Source organism: Puma concolor, chromosome A1, assembly GCF_028749965.1.
Source record: "Puma concolor isolate L17-30 chromosome A1, mPumCon1.1.hap2, whole genome shotgun sequence".
NCBI lineage: Eukaryota > Metazoa > Chordata > Mammalia > Carnivora > Felidae > Puma > Puma concolor.
The window spans coordinates 176,315,703-176,335,305 of NC_141667.1; the positions used below are offsets into that span (position 1 = coordinate 176,315,703).

The 19,603-nt window shown below is 38.8% G+C and overlaps 1 protein-coding gene across 2 annotated transcripts in view; it reads right to left on the reverse strand.

Moving 5' to 3' along the window:
* GPC6 (glypican 6) overlaps positions 1-19,603 on the reverse strand; it is a 1,121,471-nt gene that overhangs the window by 1,031,212 nt on the left and 70,656 nt on the right. The window lies entirely within an intron of this gene.

A 19,603-nucleotide genomic window follows, 5' to 3' on the forward strand; every position in this document is an offset into this window, starting at 1 on the left:
CCTATTTTTAGTTAGTATGTCTCAGGGTACACGGTTTCACCTAGGTCACCATGGGAGGAAATGTTAGAAGCGATTTTACACAGATAATTCTTGTAAAGATTTCCTCTAATATTTAAAAACATACACAAATTTATCCTGCTCTTTGACCTCTGTGGAAAATCAGATTCTACAGCTCTGAGTTCTGATAACTGTCACTGAATGTAAAATCTACTTCCTGGCATGTCAATGCTGTCAACAGAAAGCACAGGTGAACTTTTGAGGAGAAATTCCTAATTTTTCCAAAACTACATAGTCTTCTATAATACTAATTCAGCATTTAATACACTTCATTTGTGCCATCATATTGTATAAATTCTGGCTAACGGTCAGGAAAATTTCAAAATTTTATATTTATTTCAGTCTAAGCAGTATTTTCTTGGGCCAAAGAAGAGAAACAAACAAAATAATCTTTGTAGACTCCAGATTATTATTTTGTTTTTCATATATAGAATATAACACATACACACACACACACACACACACACACACACACACATTTTATCCTTAGTGGAAAAACAAGCTAGAATTTTTTAGTTTCTAAAAGTATAAAACATTGGTGGCTATAAGCTTTATGTATGTAAGTGCACCTAGTAATTTGCTTTATATACTTAAATGATTTAATTAAATTATTTTTAATATGGATCCAAGCACAAAATAAAGATGTCTTCTGGAAGAAAATGTGCAAGATACTAAAGTTTAGTGAAATCATGCTTGAGGGGAAAAAAGGGCGCCCGGGTGGCCCAGTCAGTTGAGCATCCGACTTAGGCTGATGTCATGACCTTGCGGTTCATGAGTCGAGCCCAGCATCAGGCTCTGTGCTGACAGCTCAGAGCCTGGAGCCTGCTTTGGATTCTATTCTGTGTCTCCCTTGTTCTCTGTCCCTCCCCCACTCACACGCTGACATTCTCTCTCTCAAAAATAAATAAAAACTTTAAAAAATATTTTAAAAAGACCTAATAGTTTGGGAGAATCATAAATATGAATGTATAAAAAAGGTATTTTATGATCAAAATGGTCATTTTTCAAAGGTTATTTTTTTATATTTACACATTTCCTCAAAGCTCTACATCACTTCCTCTGAATGCATAGATCATAAGTTCTATAGATCTTTTATCAGGGCATTAACATACATAGTAACACCAATTTCAAGGCTGAAAACAAAAAAATTAAAATAAGGACCTGACTTTTTGTGACTTGTCATTCATTTTATTATTTACTCACTTTTCAATCTGAGGCAGTTGATTATGAGCACTGCCTCCATGAGACCTTCCTCACGGCACACATATTACTATATTATAAATGCATTTTGCCTGCACAGCATTCCATGATGAGGCGGCCAAGGCTCTGAGATGGTTTCTAAACTGGCAAGGAACTGAGCCAGGATTTTAATCCAGGTCTTCTGACATTAAGCACCTTTCATTATACAACAGTCATCTCCCTAATGAGGTGTTGGTCTATTAATGAGACTGAAACATCTCTATCTTCCTCTATGCAATTGATTTTTTTTCTGTTAAATGAGAGTAGAGTCAATGAACAAGTGTAAGAGGAAATAAAACTACAAATCCAACCAAAAACTAGAAAGTCTTACTCCTAGAACGTCTTCAGTGTCACACTGACCATGCCATCCCAGCAGTTACAGTAAACAAATGGGTCCCAATAGAGAAATATCCCCATTAGAAGGAAGGTAATATTTGCTCAATTTTTCCTAATAATTTATATAGGCAATGCTCAGAGCAATGAGAACATTCATCAGTGACTGCAAGAGTAAGTAATGCTTCTGAAAAGATACATTTAAGTCAAATGACTACTTACCACACAAACATTGACTGGATCTCAACACATCAAAAACTGTTAAAAGGAATCCAACCTCCTGGCTATTTTCCGCATCACAGAAAAGCCCTGTTCTGTATTCTCATCCTTGTTTTTACATGAGATGCTTAGAATAAAAAGCTGAGGATTTCATCTTAACTGTCTTGCCTTGTGAGACAAGCAAAAAGTGAAAAACCAGTAACATCTACTGTTTTTTAGTGCAGGCTCAGACTAGGACATGCAATTATATATATTTATTCCACAAATGGCATTTGGTACCTTCTTCCCCCAAGGCAACAAACACTGCACGGTATTTCCCTCATAGAAACACATTCCTTACAAATGTTAGCTGGACATTTTGTTTTCTCTTTTTCGCCGCCTTTCAGATTTTATGGATTAGAGTCGAAAAGTCAACACTTAAAGTGTGGGTTGGAAATGGTTATCGGTAAACGTGAGTTCATTATTCCCCTCTGACAACCACAAGTAAAGTCAACAAAATATGTTCTGTCCATGTTTGACATAAAGAAATATCTTCCAGATGACCTGGAGATTACGGACTTTCTGCAAAAGCAACTTCATTGTAAATGAATGTCTACATACACATATGTAGGCATGCCCCAATCTGCAAATGGTTCCACTCACAAATAGTGTTTATGAATTTCTTCTCAAGCTTGAAGTTTGTGTCTGAGTGTGTGTGTGTGCGTATGCACTCCCATGTGCAGAGAAAGAGAGACAAAGAGTTATACTGTGGATATTCTCCCAGAGTAGGGAGTTATCTACCCTATTTTCAACTATGTAACTATTTTCAACCAGCTTCCGAACTACACTTCTGGGGCTTTGACTATGTTCCAAGGACAGACAGCATCAGCACCACGCAAGAACTCTCCACCTCAGACCTACTACATTAACATTTGCATTGTAACTAGACCCCTCCCCCACCCCAAAGTCTCCCAATTACTTCCCAAGTACTTTTACCTCAGCCCTTCCAACACTGAATGCCATCTGGAACTGCTGAGAAACCTCAACTCACACACGCAAGTCCCTCCCCAACCACCCTCCACCTCTGCCCCACAGTTCCTGTGGTGCTGAGAGCATCAGCCCCTGTTAGGTTACCCACGCAGAGACTGGAGGCTGTCTTAGATTTCTGGTGCTCCAGGAAGGCAAGAACCATGTCTGTGTTGCTCTCTATTATGTCCCAGCACCTTGTGATGACTTGGAACTTAATGATTATCTATTGAATGAATAAAACTAGTAACCACGTAGATGTGTCCCTACATCTCTCCTCTGTATCCACCTCGCTAGAGTCTCTTAATTCGTCTCCTGGGCTCTGATCTCTTCACCTATCAGTATAGGTGTTTCACTGAAATAAAATAAATGCATCCTATATTACTACTACGTCGGTATGCCTAAAACACAAATCGGATGCTCCTCTTCCACACACACCCTCCATAATGCTTTAAAACTGTTTAAGGTCTCTCACGGCCTAAAAACAAAGTTCAGTGCCTTAGCGTGGCCATTGCCTGTTCCTCCAGCATTACTGCTCCCTGTCCCATTGACCTGTCTCAACCACATCTTGTGTTCCACCCTTACTGAAGTATAAGCCATTCCTTGTTCCCATCTGAATTCTCAGCACAAGTTGGTATAACTCAAATCCTCATTGCCTGTTAAGTACAAAGCAACGTATTGGGTTTCTACTTCTGAAAAGCTGTATTAGGGCTTAAATATAACAAAATTAATCATGAAAATTTAAAATATATGCCAATATACTTTCATAAACAGTCATGAATTATTACAAACACCTAATTAAAAACTACCTCTTAATGGGCTAGCTGGCTGATAATTCTTGTTTTTTAAGTCTACTTATTTATTTGGGAAAGGGGGGTGGCGGGGGAGAGAGGGAGAGACAGAATCCCAAGCAGGTTCTGCGCTGTCAGCCTGACATTGAGCCCGATGTGGAGCTCAAACTCACAAATCATGAGATCATGACCTGAGCCGAAACCAAGAGTCAGAGACTTAACCAACTGAGCCATCCCGGCGCCCCTGAAAATTCTTAATGTACAAATCCAAATAAAGTAAGACTAAAGACACCTTGTTAGTTTCTAGTATATTACCTAAGCATTGACATTTTTATTTCTCCAAAGATCATCCTAAGTCCTTCAAAATATAGACACATGTCTACAAACCGTTAACTGCCCATTTGCTGTGCATGAATCCTTGCAATAATTTTCTCCAGGTAATACTGCAAAGAGGTAGGGTCCACGCAGGCCCCACTTGAATCTTAAAAGTAAATACCACTTTTGGTTCTCATAACTAGGGTCTCAAAGCATAAAACACGGAGCTACCACTTAAGTTACCACTTAAGCTGAATAAACTGGGAGCACCTAAACATGTAGTTCCAAAACTCAGATCTCATTCCATTTTCACATCTCAGTGCCTTTTTTAGATTCATCAGCCCTAGAATGTATCACCCACCCAAGCCCCCACACAGAACACACATATCACCCACCACTAACTCACCTTAACTCAGCTCAACTATATAGCACTTTAGTAAAGGCTTTCTTAACTTATCCCCGAAGTAAATGACCTAATCCCTCTTTTATGTCCTCATCATAGCATACAAAGACTTCTATCACAGCTTCTGTTAACAAGTTACTTATGTGTCTATCTCCTCCTAAACTCTAAAGCCCTTGCTTGGGTGCAGTATTCATGACTGCTGCATCTTTTTTCTCGAATACGTAGCATGGTGCCTCACATCGAATAAACAAACCTCTATGTAGTTAAAATAACATTAAGAGACACAGATGCAAAGTCCTGTTGACGGTATACAACTTTCTAAGCCCTAAGGGTTCTGATCTAAAGTCAAGAATTGAAACTCTCTGGGACCTGAGATCAACCCCAGTGAACCATGAGCTGGACACAAAATAGGACTTGGACTTAGAACAGGTGGAAACTGGCAACTGAGGCATATCTATGACAACACGGTGAAAAGGCTCACACAGCAATGAGGTGCAGGAAGGATGGCAAAGGACAAAGAAAAAGAAGGAAAGAGAAAATGGCAGCCCAAACCATTCTAATGAGTGGTCCTTGGTATAAGTGCTGAGAAGCTGTTATTATATATATGTTTACATATATTACATACATCTAAATAATCTCACATAGACACACAATCATATATTTTGTCTATGACATAATAAATTTATCCATATGTGATATGCCCTCAATAAAGCCATCATAGATCTCTTAAGAATATAATGGTCATTATAACAGAAACATGGATGAGTTGGCTGCTAAGAAATTTACATTATAAAGGGAATTTATAATTCCCACGTATAACCTGACATAAAAATGTCTGTGATAATAGTCACAAAAACAGACATAAAATATGGAGCGGTCATTTGTGTTGCTGGAGCAATATTTAAGATGTATCCAATTCCAATGGAAAGAAAATGGAAGTTCATCACACAACACCAAGCCTCGCAGAGCACAGCAGTGCTCCTCAGACTGAACTGCTTTTTTACCAGACTCTAAGGAGATATGCAGTGTCGGGAGTAACAGAAATTTTTATAACAAGTTGACATTTTCATATCTACCGAATTTAATAATAGACTTGTGATTTGTTTTTAAATTAAATTTTAGAAAATAATTTTATTGTATTCTGTGAAAGAATCAATCTGCAATGGATTGGAAGAGGAAGGAAGAGGAGCAGGAGGAGGAGGAAGAGGAAGTCTACAAGGAGAACTGGTCCTTTCCCGCCCAGGGTTTGGGAAGCACTGTTCTACAAGATATAACCCCACCCAAAGCCCACCCAGTTAGTGCTAATACTGGTCTCACACTAGAAGTTGAAATGAGCTGACAATTCCAGATAAAAGATCAGAGACAACCCAGATTTGGCTATTTAAGCTGCTCATAGATGTGGAGCACTGGGGACAGTGCTTTAGTGAGGCGACTTCTTTTATTTATTACATGAGTGTATTTGGCACTATTTTCTAGGGGGAAATGAAAACATCCCTGCTTTAAGGAACATAATCTCTTTGGATGGATTTAGAATAAATACTTTCTAGAGTCCATTTCAACCCTAAAATTCTCTGATTCGCTGATTCTATTATTGGCTTAATGCTGAAAAATGTGCTAAGCTGCAGTCTGAAAAATAGTTTATTTGACAATGGAATCAAAAAAGGAGTTATCAGTTAAACTTATAATCTGTCCTGTGTACAACACGATATAAGACTGGAGCCCTCAATTCAAGAAATAATAGAGGAAGGCATTACCTGGGAGATGAAGTCATTCCTTTACTTGCAGGATAGTATTAAGAAAGGAAGAAAGGAAGAAAGGGGAGGAGAGAGGGAGGGAGAAAGCAAGGAAGGAGGGAGGGGGGAGCAATGTGATTTGCCTCGAGGGATGAGACACACAATTAATAAAATGTGAACTGCTACTGATAAATTGGATTGTGAGAAGGTTGAAGTTTTATGTGAATGAAACACCATCATTAAAGATGGGAAACTAACAAACTAAAGTGATGTGATTCTTAGGAAGTGAGAGAGTGGGATTCAGTATTTCAGCTGCTTTAGCTGGGGTGACCTCATCATAGTTTTAAATAGACTGTCCATTATAAGCATAAATTATCACCCCATGAAACTTTGATAGACTGGATACTGACCTGGAAATTAACAATCAAGCGTACTGCAGAAAAAAATTATATAAATGAACCTTTTTGCTTATAACCAGCATGGTGCTGATTAGAGAAAAAAGCAAAACCATGGCAATTTTTAAAATTGCTATTGTTAAAATAGAATTAGCTTAACTAGCAATGAGAAATATGAAGCCTCACCTGTCCTAGAAGTCACTCCCTCCTGTGCCATAAAGATTTGTTGATGGAGAGCAATTCTTATTGGTAAGGCGATAGTAGCTGAGTAGGGAAGAATGTTCAGGAATTTGTTTTTCATATTTAATAAACTACTCATTGATGAATTGCTCTATCAAAAAACACTTTAAAAAAATTGTGGTATATTTCCCAAAGTGATTCCAGTGTTGTTTTTTTCGTTTGTTTTTTTTTTTTTTTTTTCTTCCTAAGCCATGATATGTCACCAAAAATATGTCATCAAGTTTGGGTATATGTATGTCCCTTCTAGAAATATTTTTCCAATATAGTTACTATTTGTGAAAGTCACAATATTCTCATTTAAACAATACCTTTTAATCTGCATATTTCATACTATTTAAACTTTTGAACTGAAATATCTGCAGCAACAAAACAATAATAAACAATTACAATAATTTGTTGCTGTCAAATTAACCTGACTCGAACAGTTTAATATTATTTGTTGCTGTCTTTTGAATTAAATCCTTTTCCTTTATAAATGCTACCTTTAATAGACAGCTAAATTCAAAAAAGTTTGCTTCTTTTTTTAATTAATTAATTTATTTTTGAGAGACAGAGAGAGAGAGAGAGAGAGAGCAGGGGAGGGACAGTGAGAGAGAGAGAGAGAGAGAAAGAGAGAGAATCCCAAGCAGGCTCTGTGCTTGAATCTCACAAATTATGAGATCATGACCTGAGCCAAAATCAAGAGTTCAATGCTTAACCAACTGAGCCACCAAGGAACCCCAAAAAAGTTTATGTTTTTAAGGGAATGACTTTAAAATATAGTTAAAACAAGGGTGCCGGGGGGGGGGGGGGGGCGCCTGGGTGGCGCAGTCGGTTAAGCGTCCGACTTCAGCCAGGTCACGATCTCGTGGTCCGTGAGTTCGAGCCCCGCGTCAGGCTCTGGGCGGATGGCTCGGAGCCTGGAGCCTGTTTCCGATTCTGTGTCTCCCTCTCTCTCTGCCCCTCCCCCGTTCATGCTCTGTCTCTCTCTGTCCCAAAAATAAATAAAAAACGTTGAAAAAAAAATTAAAAAAAAAAAAAAAAAAAAAAAAAAACAAGGGTGCCGGGGTGTCTCAATCAGTTAAGCGTCCGACCACAGCTCAGGTCATGATCTCACGGTTTGTGAGTTCAAGCCCTGCATTGGGCTCTATGCTGACAACTCAGAGCCTGGAGCCTGCTTTGGATTCTGTGTCTCCCTCTCTCTCTACCCCCCACCCTCAAGAGTAAATAAACATTAAAAAAATTTAATATCATTAAAACAAAAAAATGTACTTAAAAAAACTATGGTTATTTATTCTTTAGTGAGAGCAAAGGAAGTCACAACTCCTAAGAGTCCATTTTTGTGGAACACATATATATAACCATTTTTTGCTAAGATATTGGGCAATATTTATACTATTATGAGTACATATATTTTCTCTGATGAGCAATATTGTACACTGTGATATTTCCTTTTTTGTAAAACTTTGTATTTTTTCCTAGATTTAATTGTTGCCTCTCTTTTTCCCTTTCCTTAGACTCTTCCCAAACTCTCCAACACTAAAGCAATTTAAAATACAGGTTTTCGTATGCTCAAAGGTATCAGGTATCAGGTAATCCACAGTCTTGGAGCCCTCAATTCTCCTGCTCCAATTTGAGTTGGTTGATCCCAGACCTGTCAAATGGCCATTATCCTGTGATTTTCCTTCACTACTTCTAGTTTCTATATTGCTACAGGGGCAACCAGTGCCACTTGGACTCAATCCTTTGTACACAACAAAGGATTTATTTTTCTCACTTAAAGGCCTTTAGGATCCAGTCTTCATGCCTAGAGTTCTAAAATTTCATGATGGTGTTCTTGGCTCTTTTTCAAGAATTTCATTATGAATTGCAATATGGAAGTTTGTGCCCTTCAGTTCTGGGACAATTTTTTTTTAAATTACTTTGTGAAAGTCTTTTCTTTCGTTTATGCTACTCTTTTAATGAAAACACTATCAGCTGGATATTATGTAGTCTGCTTGTTGTTTTCTAGGATATTTCCTTAACGGTCAGACTCTTCTATTGATTAATTTTCTTCTGCTTTCAATTCTTAAAATTTCTCAAGATCTTACTTCTTAACTTGTTCTGATTGCAATAGCATTACATTCTTTTCCATAGATATAATATCTTCTCTTATTTCTCTAAGTTACTTTCCTTTTTCATTTGAGTCATTTTTTCTGTTCCTTAACTATTAATTGAGTTTCTCCAAGCTCCTTTCTGGTAGTTCTTGCCTTTTGTGGCAGCCCATTTGTTTTTGTTTTGTTTTTTGGTTTTTTGTGTTTTGTTTTGTTTTGTTTTTTTTGGCATGTACTCCAAACACATGGGGACCCTTGGATATATTTAAGAGTGAGAAAATAAAATAATGCCTGCGAATGCTATGGGCAAGGGCTGCAGCTTATCAACAAATGGATTTCACTGCAGGGTGAGCAAGCAGGGACTTGATCTCTCAAATATCAAAGATATGTAGATCTTCTCTGTAGAGCTAGCTTCTCCAGAAAATAAGCTTTCACTGATCTCCTGTCTGAGAGTTACAGGCCTGCCTACCAATGCCCATGGAGATACATGGCAGGAGAGACCCAGGGCTCTACACTGGTAATCATGCAGACTACCTTTAGCTGTGCATGGTGTTCCCATGTTTAGAATCACTCTAGCTCAGTGTCTCTAAGTAGGTGCACTCTAATAATCAGTTGTCTGCTCCTACAGGGGAAGGAGGCCTGAGGAGCTATAACATATCTTACTCAAACTTTCTCACTCCCACCTTCTACAGTATCTACTATTTCCAATTCTAGAAGTTTCCAGGGTTCTGAAGCATAAATTTGCTTCCTGCTTGTTGGTACCTCCCTCTGCAAGCACTAGGTATTCAACTCTCTCTGCTCTAGTAATCCTTCCTTCCAATTTTACCCAGAAACTCAGGACATTTCCAATCTATGATCTCCATCCAATTCTTTTTGCTCACATGTGTTCCTATCCTTTTTCTTCTGATCATTTCGGTGAGGTGTTTAGGACAGAGTAGAGGCAAACACATTTACTCAGGTTGCCATGTTTAACTGTAATCTCCAGATCTTTTTTCTATGTCAGAAAATATGCTACTCCTAACACAATCAAGTTGTCTAAATTTTATTACAGAAAAGAATCACTTGGTCATATTATTTGTTCACCTTCATGACCTAAGATAAGAATTTTTCTTCTTTGCAGGGGGTGGTCCACCAGCATCAAGCAACAAAAACCAACAAAAGAAATCCAGCACATGTCTGTAAACAATTCAACTACCTAGAATGATTCTTGCACTCACTTCGGCAACACATATACTAAACCACCTAGAATGAGTCTTACCATTTCCTTAGTTACCAGGGAAGGAAGGAAGGAAGCCTCAAAGGACCACTCTCACCTATGTGTTCACTTTCTACAATTCAGGAGACCAAATCTATCAGTCACGTACAAAACACAGAGTGCTATTCCCTCTCCTCGGCATCCATCAGAAACTTCCCAGCTAGTCCTCGCTTGTAGATTCGCAATGCCACATAGTAACAGCTGAACTCACTGGAAGAAAGGTATGTATGACGGGACAAGAGGACATGACTATGACAAAAAGCATTACGAGTAAGTGGCTTTCCTTGCCATTTATCATTCCTCCTGCATCCTCCACACTGGCATAAAGAAATCTCTTACCGTGTGCTGAAATAGCAGATGGGTTTATCATAGCACGATAACAGCCAAAGAAAAGTCCGGAATGAAAAAGACTGACTTTGTAACAAGAAGAAATATTTGATGTCAGATTTCAATCAAGGTTTGTGCCTACTCTATGCATGTCACTCTCCACTGGTAATTTTAATAAAACCAATTGAGAATTTACCAGGATCCAGTCAGTTTCCTGTTGGAATCAATAAAAAAGAAAAGACAGGGGCCATAGACAGCACTGCTTCTGCAAAGATTCATCTTCCTTCAAATTAAAAGTTCTTATAAATCCAACGGAAGGAAGGAAGGAAGGAAGGAAGGAAGGAAGGAAGGAAGGAAGGAAGGAAGGAAGGAAGGAAGGAAAAAGCATGTCTCTTATAAAAACATAGGGTTTAAGATCACCAAAACAAGAAAGTGTGGGAGGTTTAACCAAAACATACTGTGCGTTCAAAAGATGGCATAGTTATCAGAAAAGTTAAGGCAACCTTGAGTAACATTCAGCAACCTGGAGAATCATGAGAGGTCCCCAGCTAATCAAAGCGACGTATAAAGATTAAGTCATTTTCTTTCTGTTCAGAAAAATATCAAGATGCCCAATGAGTTTACCAACTATTTTTAATTATAACGGATGGTTAGGCACTTTTAAATGACTTAGTACCTGTGAATTCTGACTTTAATGGAAAAAATGCTAATAAAAGGATTGTTAAAACCTGAATTTGATTTCTTTTTTTTTTTTTTTTTTTTAAATTTTTTTTTTTCAACGTTTATTTATTTTATTTTTGGGACAGAGAGAGACAGAGCATGAACGGGGGAGGGGCAGAGAGAGAGGGAGACACAGAATCGGAAACAGGCTCCAGGCTCTGAGCCATCAGCCCAGAGCCCGACGCGGGGCTCGAACTCCCGGACCGCGAGACCGTGACCTGGCTGAAGTCGGACGCTTAACCGACTGCGCCACCCAGGCGCCCCTTGAATTTGATTTCTAAAGCAGGACCACATAAAAACCATCCCATGAATATGTTAAAAGTCAGCCAAGTTTTAATAACGGGAAGGATAAGAGCAGGGACCACCTCTCCCATTACATTTCTAAACCTCCCCTAACATTTATAATACAGGTCTATACACTTGGAAATGCTGTCAAAATTGCCTTCCTAATGAGAATGGCTCAAAGTACTAACACAGCTTGCTCCTCAAATGTAGATCAGATAATGAGAATTTAAGCACTTAGTGCATACACTGTAGAAATTAAAAATGAAAACAAGGTATGACACTTTCTCAGGACAGTAAAGTACACTCAACTCTACTCTGAACAATGAAACAAACACTGAAGCCCTGAGTTCCTAGTAACGGTATAAGATTTTGATTTACTAATTTTGGGGAAAAGACTTATAACTCTGATTTAACAAGGTGAAATATTTTAGAATATTGTCAATCTTAAAGAGGTGCTCAACAATTAATTATTTGCAGGTGTCGAGCATGTAATGAGGGCTAAAAAGATGGTGCTTTTATTTTAATTATTATTTGGTGATTGCTAAAGAAATTATTCCATTTAAAGGATGCTGTTTTCCAATGAAGACAGAGGTTTAGATATGGGTTGAGTCTAGCTGGTTCTTTCCCACTGCTCTAGAGCATGTTTTTAAGTTATCCTTCACAGCAATCATCCCCCACACTATAATTTGTTCATATGTCCTCCTACAACGCTTGATGATAAGCCCTTTGAGATCGGGGAAATACCAGGCTTCTTTGTGTCTCCAGCACTGGGTTTGGTCCATGAAAAGAACACCATGAATGGATAATGACAGGAGCCCATACAGAAGGCAACCCAAGGGGCGCCTGGGTGGCTCAGTAGGTTAAGTGTCTGACTTCAGCTCAGGTCATGATCTCACAGCTGGTGAGTTCCAGCACACGTTGAGCTGTGAGCTGACAGCTCAGAGCCTGGAACCTGCTTCAGATTCTGTGTCTCCCTCTCTCTCTGCTCCTCCCCCACTCATGCTCTGTCTCTCTCTCTCTCTCTCAAAAATAAATAAACATTAAAAAAAGTTTTTTTTAAAAGAAGGCAACCCAGGTATGAATGCTGATTTTATTTCTATATTCAGACAATGGACTTACCTAAAGCCATTTCCTTGGTAATGGTCTAGGGCATGAATAAAAAATTGTCTCCCGTTCAAATAATAATTTTAATCAACTAGAAATTGCAGCCTGGAGCCTTGTGTTAAAACGGATTCAATCAATGTAGGTATAGTTGCCACACACTAAGGACACAGAGAGTAAACCAAGTATATTCAACATTCCAAAGCTACGTTTAAAAATGTGATGGTCTTGGGGTACCTAGGTGGCTCAGTCAGTTAAGCATTCGAGTCTTGATTTCAAGTCAGGTCATGATCTCACAGTTTGTGAGATCCAGCTCCGCACTGGGCTCTGAGCTGACACCATGAAGCCTGCTTGGGATTCTCCCTCTCCCCCTCTCTCAGCCCCTTCCCCACTCGCTCTGTCTCTCAAAATAAATAAACATAAAAAAACATGCGATGGCCTCAAGTATGTGTAGAAGGAAGTCCTTATAAAAAGACATCATTGGAATTGCTTTGGTCATGAATAAACAACAGAACACTACGAGTGTTACTAATTTCTTCTTTTTTTTTCTTTAGTGTGTAAACACATCAGCTAGAGGACCAGGCAAAAGCAATTCGTGCAAATTCCTCACTCACACATGTCATCAACAAAGTGTGCAGTAAAAGCAGGACACACAGAGAAAGAGGAGAGGGAGACTCAAATCCCTCAAACAGCGGTTAGTAATGATTATATGAGTGGTGAAGGCGCAAAACAAGGGAAGGACAAATATTTTCTCAAATAGATATCCTAATTGCGTATTATTAAAAAATATGCATTTTAAAATTCCTGTCAGCCAATCTTTGGCACATTTCTGGTGAAATAATCTTAAATTCTATAAAGAGTATTAACATTCAATGGTTGACTTAAATTTCTGAAAATGAATAATTTGCTTGTCAAATGCTTCTGAAAAAAATATAGCTAATCACTAATTAAATGATTTCATATGTATGACCTTATCTATTAATTGGTGGTATTTTAGTTTTCAAAAGCTAATAATTTAGTAATTTTAAAGGCAAAATAATTAATAAATATAATTGCACTACGGTGATTTTCTATACTTATTCTCTTCCAGGTATATATTTTATCATTTCTTTGGGAAACACACTATAATTAGTCATGACAATTCTCTACAACATGACCATATTCATTTTTGATGGTAAGAAAAAAATTAGTATTCAGAAAATTCCTGACCAGAATTATACTGATAATAAACTACACAGTTCTTTTTTAAACAAGAAAAAACTTGTTTTTAAATTTAAATTTTGTTTTTAATTTAAAATTGTTTTAAAAAAAAAATTAAAAAAAAAAAAAAAAAGGGGGGCGCCTGGGTGGCACAGTCGGTTAAGCGTCCGACTTCAGCCAGGTCACGATCTCGCGGTCTGTGAGTTCGAGCCCCGCATCAGGCTCTGGGCTGATGGCTCGGAGCCTGGAGCCTGCTTCCAATTCTGTGTCTCCCTCTCTCTCTGCCCCTCCCCCGTTCATGCTCTGTCTCTCTCTGTCCCAAAAATAAATAAAAAACGTTGAAAAAAAAATTAAAAAAAAATAAATAAAATAAAATGATTGTTTTAAGCATAATTTGGGTATGAAAATATCAAATAACTTTTTTTTTAAAAAAGGACATAATTATTTGATAAATAAGTCTCCTCCTTCTCATGACCCCTAAAAATACCAGGAAATGAATGTACCTTAATCATCGTACACACTGACAAAACGCTGCTTTTCAACTTTAATTCTAATTTTCTCAAACTCTTCCTTCCCTTTTTCTGCTGTCACTGCACATGGGTCTCAGTTCTCATCAACCTCAGACCCAGGTTACCCCAAACAACAATGTAATGTAACAATGAGCCATGTAAGAATCCTTTGGCTTTACAATTTACTTACCGGGCATTAGGTCACTGCATCCAGTACCAGCCTCCTCATTTCTCAGTTCACATACATACACCCTTCATTGTTTCCTATCTAAGCAGGTCCAAGTTTCTGCATTGAACTCCACCACCCTTGCATAATCTGGTGCGGTCATGTCCATCCAGCTTTCTGCGCCCTTACGAGCAGCTGAGGTACAAGAGAACCAAGGTCTCGTGACTTACAGTCTAATTCTCACACCAAAGACAAAACAGATGGCTCCCACTTTATACACTGGGTCATGAAAAACACAAGAATGCCCTGTGGGAACTATAAGATAGTAGGTGTATACCCCAGGCTTGGTCTTGTGATCTTAATCCTTAACTCCACCATGTTTCACCCTTCCTACTCATGAACTGCTAAAATCTATGTTTACTGTAAGAGGGTGGGTTCATGTGCTTAACTGATGCGACCCCTTTGATTCTGGATTTGTTTTCTAGACCAGGCTCACCTACAACGGCTAGGTTCAAAAGCACATATCATCAGCTTATCTGACTCTTTACACTGTGTTACTTCAAAGAGTAAAATAAATCACTGGCTGAAAAATTAAGCCAAAAAAGGGGAAAATCTTACTTCTATGCAATTCAGCTTATGTACAAGTTTTCTTTGTCCATCTCTGATGACATCAGAACTCACCACAAAGACATTTTAGAGCAAGGAAAACCAGAAGAGAATTCTCTTGACAACTCATACACAGAGAATGGTTGTGTTTCAGCTAACTGCATCAAACTTACACCTGGAAAAATAATCTAGAACAATCTAAAGATGAGCATGGAAATCGCATTCACAAAGTAATGCTAGGCATGGCTTAGAAAGAATGAAGTATGTATTACTACAGAAAAAGTCCTACCGTACAATGTTTGTGAGGAAGTCATTTGGAGAATAGTATATGTAGTATAATCCCCTCATTTACAGAATTCTTAGAGAATAGAATCCTATTACAGGTATACATGTGTATGAACAGAAAAGAAAGAGTATGCACAAGAAGCTATTTACATGGGTTACACTGGAGTGGATAGAAAACTCCCATTTTAACACTGAAATGCCTTAACATATAGTAATTATTCAGTAAGAGGATGTTTGAAAAAGAGCACACAAGTGCTCAAAGGCACACTGCAGGCCATCTCAAGTGCTTTATGTTATAGTCACGCTTTAAAGTGATCTCTCGGGACACCTGGGTGGCTCCGTCAGTTAAGCGTCCGACTCTTGGCTTCAGCCCAGGTCATGGTCTCACGGTTCGTGGGTTCAAGCCCCGCCCCCCCCCCCCCCCCCCCCCGCCAGGGTCTGTGCTGATAGTGAGGAGCCTGCTTGGGATTCTCTCTCTCTCTCTCTCTCTCTCTCTCTCTCTCTCTCTCTCCCCCTCTCCCTCTCTCCCTCTCTCTTTCTCCCTTTCTCTGCCCCTCCCCCACTTGCTCTGTCTCTCTTGACATAAAGTGATCTCTCATATTCCAACCAAAAGTTGAAACATTGTTGAAAAACATTCCCATCTTATTTCAAAAGAAAGTAAACAAAATGGTGCTAGCTATCTGGCATTCAAAGAATAGATTGGTTTTTCTAATTCAGGCAGAAGAAACACCACTTCATTTCTACAGTTTCAAGCCTTATTGGTTCTTAGTTTTTGTTTGTTTGATTTGGGTTGTTTTTATTCTTGGGCTGTGTCAAATAAATGATCCTAGATGCTACTATGTCAAAAATACGATAGCAGGGGCGCCTGGGTGGCGCAGTCGGTTAAGCGTCCGACTTCAGCCAGGTCACGATCTCACGGTCCGTTGAGTTCGAGCCCCGCGTCAGGCTCTGGGCTGATGGCTCGGAGCCTGGAGCCTGTTTCAAATTCTGTGTCTCCCTCTCTCTCTGCCCCTCCCCCGTTCATGCTCTGTCTCTCTCTGTCCCAAAAATAAATAAATGTTGAAAAAAAAAATTAAAAAAAAAAAATACGATAGCAAACATCTAACATAATGAGTATAGGGACATTACAGAATTATATTTACTCAGATCTAAAAAAGGACCTCTAAAAAAGAGTTAACATGCACTGACAATGGCAGATTAGAGTCCTAACTTCATTACTTAGAACACATTGCTTCTCTATTAAATATGAAAATGGTTATGTCTCTAATATCTCTTTCATTATCACCTAATAGCATCATAGACTAAATGACATTACTAACTGCATGGCAAAAATGGCTTCAGTACGGTTTATACAGCCAAATAGGATATCATTAAAATCAAATCATCCCCTGGTGGGGCAAATCTTCTTGGGCACATCAGGTTTTTGAGAAGGCAAAACCATACACCAGCGTGTGGAACAACTGTTGAGTTCCTACAGTATTCTAAACAAGCTAAAGATTTCAAGGTGCTCAACTAAATATAAACTATTCTTCATTTAATTGACCATGCTATTCACAATGAACACCTCCTTAATAAATAGCTCAGCACAGGAATACTGACTTGAGAACTTAAAGCAGGTTACCAAATTAGAGAAGGAAATTGTTATCTAATGATGGAAGGACAGTGCAAGCTTGTCACAGTAATCACAAGGCTGCATGAAATTATGTCAAATCTTTGTAAAAGAGAAAAAGAAAGCAGGATACGAATTAAACTATGGGATTATAAAATAATAACAATAATAATAATAGAACAATAAGACAAATAAGCCACTGGTCTTCTCAGTTTCAGTCCTTCTTGCTTAGTTAGAAACTCAAAACAGGAAGAAGTATGTATATGCAACTCACAGTGCCAAAGGAAACTGACTTGGAAATAAAACCCTTTGGCCACACGTCATAATAAACAGGGATGTGAGTGTACCCCATCCTCAGGAGCTACTGACACCTCAGATAGAAACAAATAATGAGGAAATATGCTGAAGAATGAAAAACAGTAAAAAAAGAAATCTATTTCAACAAAAGAAAAGAAATCTACCAGAGGTTAAAAATGATAATTTTCAAGAGACCCTGCAACCAGAGAAGAAAAAAACAAAAGCTATTTTGGTTTGGTACTGCTTTCAAAGGTATTGCCAATTTCACATAAGACAGATGTGAAATGCCAATACAATTCGGATGCTTAGGTATTTTTTGAAGCCAAAGTTAACTTTCTGAATGAATTATGTATCACTCACATGCAATTGACAAGTATTCCACATAACTTTCTCCGAGGATTCCAATAGGATACCCGTTTTCTCCATGGCTGTCTTTCTTCTTCACTCCTGAATATCAGACACTAAAAATCACTCTTCTAACTGACTGCCCCCAAGACCTTCCTGCCCAGGAACCTTCAACAGTTAACAGACATGCAGGTGAGAATTTCATAAGGGCACATTCTCAGACTGTGCCTAAACCACGAGTTTGCATCCAATTTGGATTCTGTCACAATTTCTATCACCACCTTGTTAGCAATCCAATCCAGCTTCGAACACAGGCCAGACAACTGATGCAAAACAGGAGCCGGAGACTACATGTCCCTCTATTTATGTCACTATTTGTTTACAAAGGGACTATCTCTACAGGCTGCTAGGACATTCCAGGCATAACAAAATTAACCATACGGATTTGAAGGAAGTATAGCATAACCACAGTAATTACAATAGACTTTGTAGGCCTTGGCTGCTTTTAATAGCAATATTGCCAACCTTATTATTATGTGACCAGAACAAATAAATAAACACGTGGTGTCGTCTTTGCTGGCAATAATGGAAGGACGATGGATGTCCTGTGTCTGAAGAGGAATAGTCTCCCTCTATGACTGAGAGGTGCAGGGCCGTCAAGGCATTCACAGGAAGATTAGGAGAAGAAACTGGATGCTAGCCATATGAAAATATCTAAAGAATCATCTCATGGAAGCAAATCTTGGATTCTTCTGCATGTCTCCACAGGGAAAATGTAAAATAAATGGGTGGAAAAAGCAGTCAGCCATGTCTGATCCCCAGCAAAAGAATTATCTGAAAATCAGAGCTTTCTGGAGCTAGAAAGGGTGTGTGAATTTCTTTCATAGACACAGTGAGGGCTAGCTGGCACTGCCCTCACCTGCTGGATGCTCAATGTCTAGGCTTAAGGGCCACGATTAAGGCAATATCTGGACTCCTAAGGCAGTGATGATTCAGTAGCACTCAACTCTCTGAGAATCAATCCCATTTTATATCAGAAATGAAATTCACAGACAATATAACCTCACATATATATTTTTCTTAATAAAAGGTACTAACTATAATACAAAAGGATTTTTCAGTTTTTAAAAGTCGTTTATAATAAAACAATAGTAGTTCACTACGTAAATGCTTAGGCCAGATTTCACAAGGAGGCCATGACAGTAATGAGAGGACAGACACAATGTGTTATGTCAGTTATTCAAGTACCAAAGGCCTGGCAGCATGGCCATCGGTAGCATGATTTGTTATAATAGTGAATAAGGTCCGGTAAAATATGGAGCACAACCAAGTATAGTCTTTTCTCAAATTTACAAATGATAGCTGCATTTCTGAAAAATTCACTCCATAGTAAAACCATGGGAGAATATTTTTCTTTTTAATGCATAATAAAGTTAGCTTCCAAACTCAGAAGATTATACACAGGTTTTCTATAGCCCTTTCTGAAAGGCTTGCAGAAGAAGAGACAACTCTGCAATGAGGGGAGCCAAGCCACTCTAGTCCCCAGTCACTACAAACCAGGGGCATCCGCTCAACTACTGTGACACAGACATGTCTTTGTCACGTTTCCAACGTGCCCCTTTGGGTGATCCTATTTTTGCTCCCTGTGATGGTTAACTTTATGTATCTCTTGACTAGGCTAAGGGATGCCCAGATAGCCAGTAAAACATGATTTCTAGGTGTGTCTCTGAGGGTGTTTCTGGAGAGGATTAGCATTCCAATCAGCAGACTGAGTAAAGAGATTTGCCCTCTCCAACACAGGTGGGCATCATTCAATCTCCCGAGAGCCCACAAAAGACAGAGGACAAAAAGAACAAAAGGCAGAGGAAGGGCAACTTCTTCATTTCCCTTCTTGAGTCGGGACATCCTTCTTCCCCTGTTCTCAGACATCAGAGCTCCTGATTCTCAGGCCTTCAGACTCAGAGACTTAAAATCAGTTCTCAGATCCTTGGGTTTGGACTAAATTACACCACTGGGTCTCCAGTTTGCAGATGGCAGACTGTGGGACTTCTCGGTCTCCATAACCACATGAGTCAATTCCTGTAACAAATCCCCTC